Source organism: Chiloscyllium plagiosum, chromosome 12, assembly GCF_004010195.1.
Source record: "Chiloscyllium plagiosum isolate BGI_BamShark_2017 chromosome 12, ASM401019v2, whole genome shotgun sequence".
Lineage (NCBI taxonomy): Eukaryota > Metazoa > Chordata > Chondrichthyes > Orectolobiformes > Hemiscylliidae > Chiloscyllium > Chiloscyllium plagiosum.
This window is the reverse complement of record NC_057721.1, coordinates 19,995,709-20,001,352: the sequence shown is the minus strand read 5'-3', so window position 1 is coordinate 20,001,352 and position 5,644 is coordinate 19,995,709. Positions and strand designations below refer to the sequence as shown.

The window sequence follows — 5,644 nt, the reverse complement described above, 5'->3', positions numbered from 1 at the left end:
AAGTATTTGAGGGTGGAAATCACAGGGTTGCAAACAAAGATGAAGACGTGCAATGAACCACAATATATAAATTAGAATATTACATATATGGGCTTCCATTTGATAAGGTGCTACAAATTAGGCTTATCTGCCAAACTGTAGCCAGTTGAAGGAGAAAAACAACAGTAGCATGTATACAAAATTGGATGACTTGTAAGAAATAGACAATAGCGGAAGACAGACTGTAACAATATATATAGTTCAGTTCCCCAGTGGTGAGTGTTAGAACCTTAATTCCATGATATGTATTGGGGACGTATATTTGGATGTCAAAGGCACAACTTTAAAATTTGCAGATAACATAATATTTGGAAGTTGATAATGTTGATAAATTTCAAGAGGACAGAGATAGGCTGGTGTGATGGGAGGACAAATGGCAAATACAAAGAAAGTAATAAATTTTGTTGTGAAGAATGTGGAGGTACACTACAAAATAAATGGATAATTCTAGCAGTGATGGAGGAAGAGAGAGACCTGAGGTATATGAGCAAATCATTCAAGGTGGCTCAAAAGGTTGAGAAAATGGTTACAAAGGCAGAATGCATTCTTTATATATTCAAGAAAAGATTACAATAGTAAGGAAGTTTTTTATGAACTTTTATAAACATACTTCAGCCTCAATTGGAGTATTGTGTCCAATTCGTTGGACCTGGGTGTCTCTGGCTGGCCAGTATTTATTGTCCATTTATAGTTGCCCTTGTGAAGGTGATGGTGAGCTTGCTTTTTGAACCGCTTCAGTCCACCACGCTGTAGGTTGACCTTTAGAGAAGGAATTCCAGGATTTTGTCCTAGCAACAATGAAGGAATGGCAATATGTTTCGAAGTCAGCGTAGTGTGTGGTGTGGAGGCGAACTGAGGGTGGTGGTGTTCCCATGTATCTGCTCCCCGTGCTTTTCTAGATGGAAGTGATCATGGGTTTGGAAGGTGTTGTCTAAAGATGTTTGGTGAATTTCTGCAATGTATCTTGTTGATAACACACTCTGCTGCTACTGAGCATTGGTCGTGTGGAGATTAGATATTTGTGGATGCAGTACTTATCGGTAGGCTGCTTTGTCCTGGATGGTATCAAAGTTCTTGAATGTTGTTGGAACTGCACCCATCCGGGCAAGTGGAAATTATTTCATCATTCTTCTGACTTGAAAAAAGGATGTAGCTGCATTAGAAACAATTACAGAGGTTTGCTAGGCTGATTCCTGGGATAATGGGAGTTTCTTATGAAGAGGGAAATTAGCTTTAGCATTTCGATACAAGGTCCATGTGATCCATGTTGCTAAGGGAAAGGATGCAGAGAGAGATATTGTAATGACAGTTTATAGGTTTGTGTAAAATATCACTGAGTGTCACAAACAGTATTTTAATCTGCCTGAGTCCTGGAGAAATGAAGCAGTGAGAGGACATCACACAGGAATGCTTTCATGGGAGTTTACAATGATCAAGATTATGTAATATTTGCAACTGAAACAGCCACTGTCTACAAGGATTGCTAGAAATCTGCAAAAACGAAACTGCAGGAAAGTACTCAACAGGCCAGGCTGCATTTGTGGAGAAGAGAAACAGTGATAACGTTTCAGAGCAATGATCTCTTTGGACTAATACCAAAAAAACCTGTTTGTGCCTGGATGCAGTTGCATTCTTTGACCTAGAAGTGTCACTGTAGAACAGGTCAAGTTTTTGAGTCTTCATAATCCTAGCCAGCAGCCATGTAGGAATGCAAGTCGTGGAAGTACAGTAAATGTTAATATTTATATGGAAATGTGAACGTTCTCAGAATGTTTTTTGACCTTTCTAGAATTCTTTCCAGCTCAGCTGACTGTTTGTCTTCCAGAGGTTTTAATTTTATTCCATTATTATCCTCTCTAAGCCATTAGGAAAGCAGACCAATGAGCCACTCCTAGTGGATTCTTCTCAATTTTCGGCCCAGATATATTACTCCATCCCCACATACACACTTGCTCATCTTTTCCCTAGTTTGACCTTGACTCCAGCCTACCTGTCAATGCATTCCCATTCAACACTACGTATGTCCAATGGAGATTCACTTCAATAGCTAACAATGTGTCATGGAGTCATAGGGGTGTACAACACGGAAACAGACCATTCAGTCCAATGCGTCCATGCTGACGAGATATCCTAACTTAATCTAGTCCCATTTGCCAGCACTTGGCGCATATCCCTCTAAACTCTTCCTATTCATATATCCAACCAGATGCCTTTTAAGTGCTGTAATTGTACCAGCCTTCACCACTTCCTCTGGCAGCTCATTCCATACCCTCTGTGTGGAAAAGTTGGCCCTCATAGCTTTCCCCCTCACCCTAAAACTATGCCCTCTAGTTCTGGACTCCCCTACCCCAGGAAAAAAGACTTGTCTATTTATCCTATCCATGCCCCTCATGATTATGTAAATCTTTATAAGGTCAACCTCAGCCTCTGATGCTCAAGGGAGAACACCCCAGCCTGTTTAACCTCTCCCTGTAGCTCAAATCCTCCAATCCTGGCAACATCCATGTAAATCTTTTCTGAATCTTTCAAGTTTCACACCATCCTTCCAATAGGAGGGAGACCAGAATTGCACACAATATTCCAAAAGTGGCCTAACCAATGTCCTGTATAGCTGCAACATAACCTCCCAACTCCTATACTCAATGGTTTGACCAATAAAGGAAAGCATACCAAATGCCTTCTTCACTGTCCTATCCACCTGCAACTCTACTTTCAAGAAATTGTGAACTTGAATGCAAAGGTCTCTTTGTTCAGCAACACTCCCAGGACCTTATCATTAAGTGTATAAGTCCTGTTCTGATTTGCTTTTCCAAAATGCAGTACCTCACATTTATCTAAATTAAACTCCATCTGCCACTCCTCAGCCCATTGGCCCATCTGATCAAGATCCTGCTGTACCCCAAGGTAACCTTCTTCGCTGTCCACTACACCTCCAATTTTGGTGTCATCTGCAAACTTACAAACTATACCTTCTATGTTCATATCCAAATTATTTATATAAATAACGAAAAGCAGTGCACCCAACACCGATCCTTGTGGCACACCACTGGTGTTTTGATATCTGTGACCTACACTGTGCCATGCCCCTTCCACCCCATCTTCAATAAGTATCATGATGTGTTCTCCCACCATTTGCTAGGACCTTCAGCTACATTTGGATAAGCCCATTTTCTATTGACCAAATGTTTGATCTCTGCTCTTGCAAGGTATCCTTTTGAATCTCTGCTTAATTATCTGCCCTTTTTCCAAATAAACTGCTTCCCTCCACTCTCTGCCTCTGCATTTCTTTGTCCTTACAGCTTTATACATTGTATGGATAACTTTCTCCTATATGCTTCATCTACTTGACTGCCTTCCTAGCTTAGCTGATTACGATGCATTTGTTCAGAAACTGGGAAGGCCAAGCACATAACATCCTGTTCTTTTGGCATACCCCTTTGTACCTTTCACCTCTGGCAATCGATCTTTCTTTCTCAAACCTATTCATTGACTTGGCCCCCACAACCACCTATGACAGATTATTCCCGAAACTCATCAGTCTCTGAGTGAAGAAATTTAGTCTGGTGAACCTTCATTGCACTACCTTGCCGTGGCAAGTGTTTCTAAGGTAAGGAGGCCAAAACTGTACACAATACATCCAAGTGTTGTCCCATCAATTCCCTCTAAGACATCCTTACTCTTGTACTCAATTCCCCTTGCAATGAAGCCAACACATCAGCTGCCTTCCTAACTGCTGGCTGTACCTGCAAGCTTGCTTTTGATGACTAGTGTAGAAGGACACACAAAGGTTCTTGTGGTAGTGACCGTGCCTCTAAGCCAGGCAACTTGGGTTCAAGTTCCACCCATACCGGAACATTTCCTGAACTATCACCATTTAAACAACACTCTGCTCATCTGTTTTCCCTGCTAGAGTGGATTATTTCATACATACCCAGGTCATACTGCATCTGCCATATATTTGCCCACACACAACTTGACTTAGTTGCCCTGAAGCCTAGTTATAGCTAGCTCACCATTCACAATCCCACCTAGTTTGTGTCATCATGTTTGGAAACGTTACATTTCATTCTCTCAGCCACATTGTTGATATTATATATATGTGTGTGTGTGTATGTATGCATTATATTCCTGATGAAGGGCTTATGCCTGAAACGTCGACTCTACTGCTCCTGAGATGCTGCCTCTCTTGCTGTGCTTTTCCAGCATCACACTCTCAACCCCTATTAATTCCTATTCTCTATTTTGGAAGGTGAGATCTTTCTTTTTGGCTGCTTTCAGTAGATTCTTTATGTTTTTCAAAAAAAAAATTCGAAGGAACGTATGCTTTCTGGGAATAACTCTCGTGAAACTCGCAATGCTGTGGCAGTACATAGGTGCAGAGGTGTGGCACAGGTGGGATTGGCATGGTGCGCAAGCGCGAGAGCTGCTCGGGGCTTTAAAACTTGACTGGGCGGCTCCTGTCGGGGCAGAAACCGAGGGAGGGTGAAGAGGTTGGAACGTGTAGCTGTACAAGGCGAAACCAGGTGAGAGACAGCAGCAGCAGCCGCCCAGAGAGGTGAAGCTATCCCTGAGTCAGGTCCTCAGACCATGTGTGTTACCACCTGCATTCCTGCTGGGGCTACTTTTGAGAACTTGCTGTGCCCATTACTCGCTCTGTCCTGTTATATTTCTCTTTCCTTTAATGCTGCTCAGTATTTAGTCGGTTTCAGGTAATTTTGCCAGCACTTTTTGCTTTAAGGAATGAGGTGCTCACTTTTTTATTTATTTAGTTGCTGGTTGTCTGCTGTAACTGAAAAGGCAGGTGGCTGAAATTTCGGCAACATTATCTCTTCAATCCTGTTGGGAAGGTTGACTTAAATCTGATCTTTGCTTTCGTCCTGCTCCTTTTTGCGATCCCTGTGGTATTTCGAGGCGGAACTTTGGTCTTCTGTCCTTTATCTGCAAACGCTTTGAATTCTCAGCCTGCCCTGTTTCACTCCGGTGTGTGATCGCTGAAATAAACGAGACCTACCTGTTAGGGTGCGGTGCGCTCTGGTGGTTGGCACTGACCTTTTACTTGTAATCTAACTAGGCCAGTTTAGAAATGTGTAACTTGGGCAAGGATTTGGTTTAAGTTTTAAACTTGTTCTTCCTGATGTGTGTGCGTTTTTTAATTGTTCTTAATGATTCTGCTTTTTTCCATGTTGATGACTTTCTGCGTTGGTATTTGTTTCTTTTAAGAATGTGGACAAACCTGTTTCTCTCCTCCTTCCCTGACCCCCCCCCCCCCCCTCACATTTCACTTAATGATCTGGACTACAGTCGCTTCTGAACTGGGAAAGGAATGTCGTGAATTCCTATGGTATCTGGTTGTCTCTTTAAGTTGTTTACTGGAGTAAAATGTGACAACAGGGATACAGTTTCCATATTGCCTTATTTAAATAAGTTGTAGCTTAATTTGAGAATTAGGTAAAAACAATGACTGCAAATGCTGGAAACCAGATTCTGGATTAGTGGTGCTGGAAGAGCATAGCAGTTCAGGCAGCATCCGAGGAGCAGTAAAATCGACGTTTCAGGCAAAAGCCCTTCATCAGGAATAAAGGCAGAGAGCCTGAAGGGTGGAGAG

General features: G+C 42.1%; 1 protein-coding gene across 1 annotated transcript in view; it reads left to right on the top strand.

The window, feature by feature from the left end:
* Nucleotides 1-4,462: 4,462 nt before the first annotated feature.
* LOC122555036 (uroplakin-1b-like) overlaps nt 4,463-5,644 on the top strand; it is a 22,175-nt gene continuing 20,993 nt past the window's right edge. Inside the window, exon 1 of the mRNA XM_043700661.1 lies at nt 4,463-4,562. The gene's annotated coding sequence lies outside the window, so the exon portion shown is untranslated. The remainder of the gene's footprint in view (nt 4,563-5,644) is intronic.